General features: G+C 42.3%; 1 protein-coding gene across 1 annotated transcript in view; it reads left to right on the forward strand.

Annotated features, from left to right (window-relative positions):
• LOC115472463 (P-selectin-like) overlaps nucleotides 1-13,096 on the forward strand; it is a 236,269-nt gene that overhangs the window by 132,098 nt on the left and 91,075 nt on the right. The gene's annotated exons all lie outside the window — the stretch shown is intronic.

Here is a 13,096-nt window from a genome sequence, read left to right on the forward strand (position 1 = left end):
ATTGAACCTAGGCAACTTGGTTCTGTTACAGAATACTAGTGTACCCTGGTATTGGCATGCCTAACATTTAGGTACTTGTACTTACATCAGACATAGAACGTGGCATAAGTGCAGGCACCTCAATGCAGCAGTAACACATGTTTGAAACTCCTCCTCTCTTAAAGGGGAAGGTTTAATGAGAAATTGGGGAGAGAAGAGACCTTTGGTCACAGTGAGTTTCAAAAGCAAGTTTTCTCTGTCTATATTGCATTGAGAAAATAAGTCAGTTTTCTATCATTTTGCCTGAACAGCAGCACTGTAGTAGAAATATATCAATTTCGTAAAATGGTACATGGCTGAGCTAAAACAGAGAGGGAGGTGGGCAGCACCTTATGTTAATTATGCATCTAGGAAAGACAGGCAGGCTGTTTGGGGAATATTGTCCACTAAAGGGATAAAAGAAGAACAAGAGGAGGAAGGATAGCTGAAGCTCATGAGGATGGGGGCGGGGGTCAGAGAATTTACTCACCAATATAAAAGAGGAACATATTGACAGTGACCTGGTGACTGGGAAGAGGGATCTGGGTTTTCAGGTGTCTGATACTCAGAGATTCTGTGCTGGGCTATTTGGCTATATTGGGGAATCCCTGTTACTGCTAGTACAGAGCTTTGTTATGAGCTGGTATTTTGGGCTATAGCAGGGAAAAGTACCCTATAAGCTCCTCCTGAAGAATGATAGCGGGGAAGTTGTCTTCTGTTGGGGAAACCCTGCTACTGCTGGTCACAGAGCCTTGTTAAGGGCTGGTATTCTGGGTCACAACAGGGAACAGTATTCTATGGGCTCCTCAGCTCTCTTAAGAGGTGGTATTCTGGACCACAGCAGAACCCCTAAGAGTCACCTTGAGAAGATGGGAAGATCAGTGTCCCTTTGGAGGCACTTAGGGTAATCGGTGCTTGGGAGTGGCTCAGAGTGAGGCGAAGGCCTGGGGATCCATTCAGGCCCTGGACCCAGAGACGCCCACAAGGGGGTGCTATATAAAATTTTGGAGGCACTTCTAGATTCCAAATTTGGGGTTAAGATTTTTATTTAACTGCGAACAACACTGGCATATTGTGGTGAAATGAATACAAAGGAAATGGTACTATTGGAAAATTGATGCGAAGGTGCGGGGTGAGTCCATTTCATATACTCTTGCTCTATGGCATGCCTGAGGATGTTGGCACACCCACCACTGAACAGGCTATGGAATATTTTAAAATGCTGGGTTGTGTAAAGGTTAGAGGTCATCTGTATGATGATGTCTCTGGACAGTTGATTGTTTTCTGCACCTGCTTAGGAGAGATAGATCCTGTAGAACTACCCCCTACTGTATTCTTAGGGGAGGGCTATTATGTCCCCATAATTACAGTGGTAAGAGTGAGGTACACCCCAAACTCACCCTAATTGGGACAAGAAATTGCAGGTTGTCATAAAAAGTGAGAGGAAGGCTTTACAGAATGTATCAGATGTTCTTCTGCAAAGGGGACCGGTTGCTTATTCTCCTGAAGTGCTAATTGGTGCTATGGGTAAGGCACTAGAGATATGTTTGCGGCCTCACTATGACACCAGTCCATATAAGAGGCTGAGAGTGTTTTCAGGGAATGAACCTTCCCTTCCCCCCCCCCCCCCCCCCACCAACCCAGAGGGGAAATATTTTATCACTGGATGATTCCTGCACTCCAGATGGTGCAAGAATGGCAAAGTACAGAGGAAGAGAAAAAGAAGAGAGTGATGGAAAGCTTGTGAGCCCCTGCCCTTAATGTAGTAATGTCCCTGACCCTCTCAAAACCTGAAGCTACTGCTAAGGATTGCTTAGAACTGTTAGAAGGCATGTATGATAGTATTGTGGGACTAAAAGTCCTCTCACAAGTGGTGTCTCCTTAAACAAGGTCTTTATTTCAAATCAATAAAACAACGACCCGACACGAATCGTGTTTCGGCCGTAAAGGCCTGCGTCAGGGGTCTATTCCAATATAGAAAATAATCATGTGTGATGCTGTAGATGGCGTGTTCGCCATTTTTTATTTTTTTAAAGTTTTGTTTTGTTCGCTATTCCGGCACAGTGCTATGCTTTAGTTGGCGAGCCCGTTTCCTTTCGCGACTACGATTTTTAAGGTCCATTTGGCGCGTCCATAGGCACCAGCCCCATTTCCAGTAATTTGTGGTGGTCACCACGTCTTCGCGTTTCTGTAAGTTATCACAGCTTACGTGCATGTCAGTCTTGGTGAGTGTGCATCAATTTTTATACTGCATGCAGGTGCAGTTCCATCTTTTCATTGGGTTTTTACAGCTCATTTACTATTATAAGGGCCGTTTTTGATTTGATATTCTTGTGTTTTCTTTTTTCTTTTTTCTTCTTTTTTTTCTTTCTTTTTTCCTTGTTTCTTTTGTTTTTCTTTTTTTGTTTTTTCTTTTCTCTTTTTCTTTTTCATGGCTATGGTATTAGCTGGATTATTTATTTATTCATACATCGGTGGCATTCAGCAACAGTTATTTTGCATATTATTTACATATATATGTTTGATCCTTTTCTATGCTTTGATGAAAATTTATTTGGAGATCCCTGTTCATTGTTTGTGTCCTGTTTCTGTTTCTAGTTTTATACATATGAATGTATGGGCAGCATGTATTTATTCATTTTATTGATTTATATATTGATTTCAGATACCTTTTTTAGCAGTTTTAGTGTTGGTTTATCACCTGACCCACAAGGCATTTTGTCTTCAGATAATAATAGGTATGTTCCCTATTTTGGCATTATATATTTCAATGTACCCTATTTCATGTCTTGTCCTCATTTATCTCTATGTGGAAAACTTTCGATATTGATTCATATTTATACCATTCATGTCCATAATAGTTTTATTTATCATCATTCAAGATGTATATATTTGCATTTTTATTCATTAACATTTTTATTTATTATCATTTGATATATATATTTGTATTTTTATTTTATTTATTTTATTAAGTTGTCTTAATGGTTTAAACATGTATAAAATGTCATTTGGAGTTTTATGGTTTGATTATGTTTTTAACTACATTTATGTGTTTTTATGTATATTATTTCATAGACCCCTGACGCAGGCCTCACGGCCGAAACACGTCAGGTGTCGGGTCAACTGTGCTATTGTGAATAAAGACCTTGTTCAGGAAGACACTCATTGTGAGAGGACTTTTATTGGATCCACTGTTTGTTTTACCCTGTTGGTTTTCCTGTGGAGAGCTCACCTTCTGTGGGTCTTTGTGGTATGCCTTGTCAAAGAGATGGGTCTTCAATAGTTTGCGGAAGTTAGTTGGTTCATAGATCGATTTTAAGTTGCGCGGCAGCGCATTCCAGAATTGTGTGCTCAAATAGGAAAAGGTTGACGCGTGCATTAGTTTGTATTTTAGCCCTTTGCAGTTGGGGAAAAGAAGGTTGAGAAATGTGCGGGATGATGTCTTAGCATTCCTAGGCGGTAAGTCTATCAGGTCTGACATGTAGGCTGGAGCATCTCCATGAATGATTTTGTGGACTAAGGTACATATTTTGAACATGATGCGTTCTTTAAGAGGGAGCCAATGCAGAATATTGGCAGAAAGCCAGTTAAGCACTATTTAACTGGTCAGGAGCCGTTCTGGCCGGTTAAATAATACTGAATATCGGGCCCCACTTGGAGTACTGTGTTCAGTTTTGGAGGCCGTATCTTGCTAAAGATGTAAAAAGACTGGAAGCGGTGCAAAGAAAAGCTATGAAAATGGTATGGGATTTGCGTTGCAAACCGTACGAGGAGAGACTTGCTGACCTGGACATATATACCTTGGCGGAAAGGAGAAACAGGGGTGATACGATACAGACGTTCAAATATGTGAAAGGTATTAATCCGCAAATCCGCAAATAAACCTTTTCTGGAGACGGGAAAGTGATAGAACTAGAGGACATGAATTGAGGTTGAAGGGGGGCAGACTCAGGACTAATGTCAGGAAGTATTTTTTCATGGAGAGGGTGGTGGATATGTGGAATGCTCTCCCGCGGGTGGTGGTGGAGATGAAAACGGTAATGGAATTCAAACATGTGTGGGATAAACACAAAGGAATCCTGTTTAGAAGGAATGGTTCCGTGGAATCTTAGCAGAGATTGGTTGGCGATGCTGGTAATTGGAAACAAAACGGGAGCTGGACAGCCTTCTACGATCTGCACCCTGATCGTGACTGAATAGATAGGGATGGGCTGGAGTGTAAATTTTAAGGGGCTTCGATGTTAGCTTCAGAACTTAGTACAAGAACAGTACTGGGCAGACTTCTACGGTCTGTGCCCTGAGAAAGCAAGGACAAATCAAACTCGGGTATACATATAAAGTATCACATTCACATACCTTGTAAAATGATTTTATCTTGTTGGGCAGACTGGATGGACCATACAGGTCTTTATCTGCTGTAATTTACTATGTTACCTTGAACTACTACTGAATAAATAAATCTGAATAAATCTGAATAAATAAAATATATAGACAAGAATATATCAGTAATTATTCTTGTTCTCTTATCAGGTTGAAAAAAAACATTACCTAAGATATGTTTTCTATCCTGAAACTCATCTATTTTGTCTAATGGTCAAAGTCTCTTTTCTTTCTTATTTTGCTGATTTATTGAACTAAATTTTAGCTGACCTTATGATGTAAGCCTATTATATGTATATAAGCTGTACTCTCTGTGTCTAGCAAGAAGCTCATGGGAGAAACCTGACTTCTAATTGTCAGTGATTTAATGTACCTTCTTCACTGCAGCAAATTTCCCTCTGAATAAAGGAAACTAATTGGCCAACCTGTTTTAAGGTATTAATATGGCAGTGAGAATCGGCAATGTGGTGATCCCTGATGTCATCACTGTCTTTCCTGTGGGGAGATGGCTTTGAATTGAAATTACTCCTGGAGAGCTGCAGAATGTAAGGCTTTTTGCTCAGGAGTTCTCTCTTTGTAAATGCTGGCTCCCTTCTGTGAAATCTATGATCAATGAACAGTTAGGTTGGTTTGGAGTTTCCTTTGTCCAGTGGTGTATGTTTTGTGTCTGCATGTGATTAGATCGGTTTTTGTGTGTACCAGTACCCTACTCTTACATTTTGAACTGTAAGTTTTACAAGAGACAGTTGTTGCTCAAATACATTTTTTTGTGCTGAAAGTCTGTGAGAATTTGTAATATTGATCAACACTGCCATCTCGTGGGTGAAGTGAATATTGCATAAAGAAAAAAAAATTCATTATGCAATATTCACTTCATAGTAACATAGTAGATGACGGCAGAAAAAAAGACCTGCACGGTCCATCCAGTCTGCCCAACAAGACAACTCATGTGTGCTACTTTTTGTGTATACCCTACTTTGATTTGTACCTGTGCTCTTCAGGGCACAGACCGTATAAGTCTGCCCAGCACTATCCCCGCCTCCCAACCACCAGCCCCGCCTCCCAACCACCGACTCTGGCACAGACCGTATAAGTCTGCCCAGCACTATCCCTGCCTCCCAACCTCCAGTCCCGCCTCCCACCACCGGCTCTGGCACAGACCGTATAAGTCTGCCCAGCACTATCCCTGCCTCCCAACCTCCAGTCCCGCCTCCCACCACCGGCTCTGGCACAGACCGTATAAGTCTGCCCAGCACTATCCCTGCCTCCCAACCTCCAGTCCCGCCTCCCACCACCGGCTCTGGCACAGACCGTACAAGTCTGCCCAGCACTATCCCCGCCTCCCAACTTCCAGCCCCGCCTCCCACTACCGGCTCTGCTATCCAATCTCGGTTAAGCTCCTGAGGATCCATTCCTTCTGAACAGGATTCCTTTATGTTTATCCCACGCATGTTTGAATTCTGTTACCCAATTAATGTTACAAATTCTTAGACCTTTTTCAGCACAAAAAGACAGGGAAACAAACAAAAAAAATGATCTGAGCAACAACTGTCACTAGTAAAATTTACAACTCAGAGTGGCTAATTGAGAATATATAATTGCTTTTTGGGGTATTTCCTTTATTTGTTCAAATTGTGTAGGGTTTATATCTAATTTTAAGGAAGAAAATAGTGCATCTATATGTATAACATTCAGAGCTATTTATATTTGTTGGATTAAAGGATATTCTTGGGATACACAAATTATTCCCCCTGTTTATTTGCGCTAGCGGCTGCCGTGTGCTAATGCCCACACAGCCCACTCAATTTGAATAGGCTGTGTTGGCATTGCCATGCGGCAGCCACTAGTGTGGCTTGGTAAACAGGGGGTTATGTAAGGGAACAAAAATCTTTTTTGTTAATAGATTGGGCATATAGTTATATTTGCAGAGTGGCTAATTGAGAATGCTTACTTAGGACATGAACTGTCAGGTGCAGGGCACTCAAGGAGCCTAGGGGGTAGGCCAATTTGGCTGGGAGCCAGATTTACAGATCTTAATGGAGATAAGATCTGACAGACAGAAGAGTGAAGGTTTTGTCTGACCAAATCTTAACAGGAGATTCGGTACAGCACCCCAAAGATTTGAGGGGCAGGGAGGTTTCCTAGATGCCCATTATTCTTGAGGCTACACTCAGCAGAGTATAATCATACTTTATGTTTCCTATATGAAAGATCCTTTAGCACTGAAATGCTTGCACATTCCAGAGCAGTTTTAGAAATAACAAAAGGGGTTTCACGTGATTCATTGGAAACCATAATGTTAAATATATGGCCATGTGGTATTATTTTACTATACATTCCCTTGCACTAACATGCTGAAGGGATATATTTGTATTAGTATCCTAGATGCAGGCAGTTTTTGTGTAAATTAGAATGTGTGTTATATATTGAGATCAAAGAATGAGTACAATTTGGCAAATAACCTCATTACATAGCTATTAATAATAGAGGAAAATGCTTACAAAAATGTTGTGGTTGTTCAAGAATCTAAGTAAAGCCTATTGCAAGTGAAAACAAGAGAGAACCCTTTTGTGTACTAAAAGTTTATTTTTACATTGATCTGGGCTGGGGAGGGAAAAGGCCATTTCTTTTTAAACATTTTGGTTTGAGTATCCTAATAGTCTCATAAAGAGAAAACTGACACATGGTTTTATGTTACGTTTTACTGGTCCTAATCAGTGCCCTGAATACCAAAAGGGCTTAAGGGCATTTTTACAGGGGTTCCTGCTTATTTTCACAGCAGGGTTTGTGTGAACAGAGAGCAAGAGAAAAGCTTTTTTTTTTTCCTTTGTTGCCTTTTCCAAACATACACACACAACATGCAGTTAGCACAAATTAATTAGAACTTGTGATGTTTTGAAGATGGGCGGTAAGCTGAACTTTCAACAGAATGTGTATGTAAGCTAACAGAGACATCAGATAAGATTATTCTTGCTAACTGCCACTGTGCCAGACCGCTTATAGCCCATTAGTTTATGAGTTCACTTGCTAACCCTTGCTTTAAGATTTTTTTTGAGCAAGATCACTGAAGATGCAGGCTGAAGGGAATTCAGACTCACAGCCATGAATAGAACCCCCACCCCCCAAGACAAACAGCTAAGTTTAGATTGCACCATAACTGTCAGACTGGCTGTGGGGAGATCTGAATATTTTTATGGCGTACCTCTGAGGACCTGTATACTTTCAGTCAGCTCTGACACTACAGAAGATACCCCCCCCCCCAAAAAAAAACCCCTGAGACAGAATAACCCAGAGAAGGAGGAAGGAATCGGTAAATGAGCCTGTTTACTTTTCATCCCCCATCACCTCTAATTACAAAGTGAAATCAGATGTGCTGCAGAAATGTGAACACAACTAAGAAACATTCTGTTGTGAATTGCTTTTTTTGTTTTTACTGACAGTCTAAAGATAAATGGCAGAAACTTCACCTGTTTGAGAACTAGTGGCGTAGCGACAGGGGGCCATGGGGGCCTGGGCCACCCCAAATTGGCTCTGGGGTCCCCGGTTTGGCTGGTGGGGGTCCCTAACCCCAGCCAGCTGAAGCGTTTGTTCCGTGTTGGTCTCGCTGCATTGCCTACCCTGCTCTTCTCAGTTGCACCGTGCACACTCGTTTTAGTGAAACCAGGGGCGTAGCCAGATGGCCAATTTTGGGTGGGCCTGAGCCCAAGCTGGGTGGGCATGAAATTCACCCCCCCCCCGGTCCCCTTCTAGTTTGCTCCTCTCGCCACCTGTCCCTACCCACAAATCCCAAATATTAAATACTTCATCCCCAAACCCTTCCAGCTGAAGATTTCCTCCTCCTCGTCCAGCAGCCAGCACTCTTCCAAATGGCAGCTGGTAGCACTTGCCTCAAAGTGAGGCTGCTGCCATCAGGCTGTGCATGCTCAGTGGTTTTGCATGTACAGAAGGGCTGGTCTCAGCGTCAGCTTAAGGCAAGTGCTGCTGGCTGACATTTGGAAGAGCGCTGGCTGTCCAAGGAAAGAAAAATCTTCAGCTAGCAAGGTTTGGGGATCCCCACCAGCCACAGCAAGAGTATCAATTTTGGGTGGGCCTGAGTCATAGGCGTAGTTTGACTGTTTCATTTGGGGGGGGGGGGGCAAAGGATGGGTGGAGCATATCAGCACATGGGCGGAGCTTATTAGCATATTCATTTGCATATATGCATATGCAAATGAATATGCTAATGTGGAGGAAGGAATTGAAATTTACAGGCAAAATATCACAGATGCACATTTCAAAAAGCTGACATATTTCAATTAATAAATTCTGAATAAAATACTTGTATCTACCTTTGTTGTCTGATCATTTAGTTTTTCTATTCGCTTTGGTCCCAGTGTCTTCTGTTTTATGCACTGTCTTCTTTCCAGTAGGCTTCCCTCTGCTCCCCACCCTCCGAGTCCCATCCATCTCTTGCTCCTTCCCTCTGCTCCCCACCCCTCCCAGTCCCATCCATCTTCTATTCCTTCCCTCTGCTCACCATCCCACCATCCCATCCATCTTCTGCTCCTTTCCTCTGCTGTGCCTGACCTGTCCCAATTCCATCCATCTCCTGGTCCTTCCCTCTGCTCCCCACCCCTCCCAGTCCAATCCATCTCCTGGTCCTTCCCTCTGCTCCCAGTCCCATCCATCTCTTGCTCCTTCCCTCTGCTCCCCACCCCTCCCAGTCCAATCTATCTCCTGGTCCTTCCCTCTGCTCCCAACGCTCCCAGTCCCACCTATGCGGGAACAGGAACTTGAAGAGAAGGCTTCGGGGCAGAGCCAAAGGCAGCGTGTACAACGCTACTGCTGCCAGGAACGCTGGAAAAGACTGCTGCCTGCGCAGGAGGGAGGGAGGAAGAGAGGAGGGTAGACGGACATGCTCCTCTCCGTCCGCTTGGCTTCCCTGCCCTCTCTGTCTGCGTCCCGCCTTCCTCTGACGTCATTTCCTTTCGGGCTGGACGCAGACAGAGAGGGCAGGGAAGCCAAGCGGACCGAGAGGAGCGCATGCCTGCTTGTTTTTTTTTTTTTAAACTACTGGCGCGGCGGCACCTCATCATCGTTTGCCCCCCCCTCGCCCCCCCCAGTCTACGCCCATGGCCTGAGTCCAAATTGGACGGGCCATGGCCCACCCAGGCCCACCTGTGGCTATGCCACTGAGTGAAACTGAGCATATGACACTTCACGCATGCACAGTTTCATTAAAACGAGTGTGCACGGTACAACTGAGAACAGGACAGGCAATGCAAGATGAGTGCAGGACAAACGATTCAGCTGGCAGGGGTTGAGGATCTCCGTCAGCCAAGGTACCTTTGTGCAGTGGCAGTGAGGGGTGCAGCAGTAGGGTGGGTGGCAGCGGTGGCTGGGGGCGGTGGGGGGAAGGCAGGCCAAAATTTGCCCTCTCACTTTGGGCTCTGGCCCCCCCCTACCGTCAAAGTCTGGCTACACCCCTGTTGAGAACAATAAACCTTTAGAGCCCTAAAAGGATCCTGGGCTCTAGGAACTATTACATTAAATGAAAAGAACATATACTATATCTTGTCTTTCCCCTTCACTAAACTGCTGCCAAGAGAATGACTGTCCATGATCGAGACTATTTTGTTGAAGAGACCGCTTTCATTGCACTGCATTTTTGCTATAGCAGCTGAAGATACTGTAGCTTCACTTTGGTTATACAATGCCCTTTCCTTTGTGCTGTGAAAATCCATTTGACTCTCAAGCAGAGAACTTCCTATGAGACAGTGCCCTTGTACATGCCAAGAAATTTCCTACATTTTCTAGTGTTATGGGATTATCATGACTGCTGCTGTGGCAGCTCAGTTTTAAACCCTAGCCTGATTTTTAGTGTTGTTCCTATTTATTAATGATGATTGAAATAAAATTTAAAATAATGAATATATTTTAAAGAATGGTTCATTGGCTCTGCCAGAGGAGGAGAGGTACATTGGAAGGGGCACATTTGTTGTGTAGTGCAACATAATGTAATTATGTTAATAAGTTTATTTGCACTGTTTCGGTATATTTATAGGTTTTTGACCAGTTACCCCCCATGTTTACTAAGCTGCGCTAGTGGCTGCCACTCAGCAATGCTGACATAGGGGGGTTTATTTTTATTGGCCTAGGAGAGTATTTAATTTGTGAGTAGTCCATATTAATGATCTTGTGCATATTAATTCTGATTTGTGCGTAATGTTATTAATGTTTTATTAGCAGGTATCCTTGGGTTTTTATTGTGTTGCTGGAAGCAGGGAGGAGAAAACATGATACCTTCCTGTATTAGATTACTACTGAGTAAAGTTTTGTTTGCCTTTACTCTGTTGCCAATTGTACTGATATACGAATTTGTATTATTTGAAACAATGGGCAAGCGTGGTAAATTTAAATGAAACAAACAAACAACTGTTTTCTGAGCATAACACCATTGCAAAGGTTGAATGTAAATGAGTTACATACACCTTTTATTCCTCTATTGTTATATAGCAAGAATTCCTTTATGTTGTTTATGAAATAAATATTAAACCTCACCCCCACTTGCTAGACTCTTTTGCATAATCAAGACTGCGTTCCTTGTGGATGTCTCAGAGACAGCCAGGGGTAACTAAGGGTGGGATATGCTATTTGTCCCCTTTCAGACTTAGTTGTCAGTGATCCATTACCAGATGTTCATAGTGCCCAAATTGCCGAATTTGTGTTTGTAAAATTGCTACTGACAGGTATTATGAATATGGAGTTACTCAGGGCTTTGGGAAAATAAGGATTCTTAACATCTTTAGTGAAACCAATTCATATTTCTGCCTTGTTGAAATATATTATGTATTCAAAGGAAATTGCTATTGTTAAATGTGAGAGCCGCTCATCATACTATGCTTTCCCTGTACCTAGCATTGCCATCTCCTTTGCCTCCCTTACAGACTGTCATTCAAGCTCAAGCAGAGGTGTCACAACTGGACCTTGATTCTTAGAGACAGGCTGGATGCACTTTGCATTCTAAGGGGCTTTGGATGACCCACACTAGCCATGTGATTCTATCTGATGCCCTGCTCCCGCATGTTGCCTTCGTGTACCATGGCTAGGTACATGATGGCAGAGAAGGGATGATTCATAATTTTTCTCATGATTGGAACAATCCCAAATTTGGCCAAAGATTGCAGAGGAATATGTGCTATTTCTTGCCTGGTCTTGTTAAGCCTGTAAAGACCAGCCAAGGATACAAGCCTGCCTGCCCCATTAGGATCTTTTTATTTTTTTTTTGACTTTGTAATTGAATTTTTGCCAGCTGTCCATGTGTCAGGGTAGAATATAGAATTTTATTTTTAGTTTAAGATACAGTAGTGTAGTAGTTGAGTTAATTTTTTGTTTTATTTGTAGTCAATTTGTCATGTAGTGAATGGAATATGTCAGTTTTTGAAGTTTACATCTGCTGCCTTAATAGCAGTACAAGGGGAAAATATTTTTGCTTTTCTGGTGTTGTCCTGCATGCCAGAGTCTGGTTTTTGGGGGTTTCAGCTGAAGTTTTGTCTACATATTTTATTAGTTTATGGACACTCTTAGGGGTTCTTTTTGTTGGACCTAGGGACTGGTGTACTATTTTCAATTATGCCTTTTTTTTGCTCCATGGCTGGTAAAATAGGTATGGCTATGATAGGAGTGGAGCCATAGATAATGACCCCACCCTTAAGATTGGCCTTACATAAGTACGTAAGCATTGCCACACTGGGATAGACCAAAGATCCATCAAGCACAACAGCATCCTGTTTCCAAAAGTGGTCAATCCAGGGCACAAATACCTGGCAAGAACCCAAAAAAGTTAAATACATTTTATGCTGCTTATCCCAGAAATAAGCAGTGGATTTTCCCCAAGTCATTTTAATAATGGTCTATGGATTTTTCCTTTAGGAAGCCGTTCAAATCTTTTTTTAAACCCTGCTAAGCTAAACACCTTTACCTTGTATGAGTACCGGTACCTTTTTTCCTACAAAAGAAACACTGCCAGAAGTAGCATACTTGGCACATGTATTATTGTAGTGATTTGTTGATGTCTTCATGACTAATATATTCCAAACCTTGTTGCCTTTATTTACCTCTATTGCTTTTTCTTTTAGACTTTACCTTTGTGGTCCTAAATACCTTTGGGGCTTAAGCCTTTGGTTTGCAAACCTGTTCTGGGGACTCTCAGCAAGGTGGGTTTTCAAAATATCCACTATGAATACGCATTGAGAGAAATCTGCATGCAGTGAAGGCAGTGCATAGGAAGATATCTCATTAATATTCATTTTGGATATCCTGAAACTCTGACTGGCTGAGGGTTCACCCAAGAACTACTGTATTGCTCCAAGCTATTTTTTCCCACCCACATAGAATGAAAGAGCTTCAGTAAGAATAAGATAGATGATTGTACTCATGAAATAATAGGTTATGATGATAGTCATATTTTTAAAAAGTCTACTGCCATGACAGGAAGGGCACAGCTTACTGGTCTCACCCTTCAATGTTTATTATCGATTGTATTTACTATTGCTTGAGTGAACTTTTTCTTAAAGGTTAGCCTACAGAACAGAACCTGATTTGTTAATAGCTTTTCCTATACAGATAGAAGGGAATGCAGGCAGATTATAACATTCACTGCATTTGAGTCTGGGATGGTACAGAAATAGACAGCTACATGTGAAACTGCATGCACTCC

Source organism: Microcaecilia unicolor, chromosome 6 (genome assembly GCF_901765095.1).
Source record: "Microcaecilia unicolor chromosome 6, aMicUni1.1, whole genome shotgun sequence".
In the NCBI taxonomy this organism is placed as follows: Eukaryota; Metazoa; Chordata; class Amphibia; order Gymnophiona; family Siphonopidae; genus Microcaecilia; species Microcaecilia unicolor.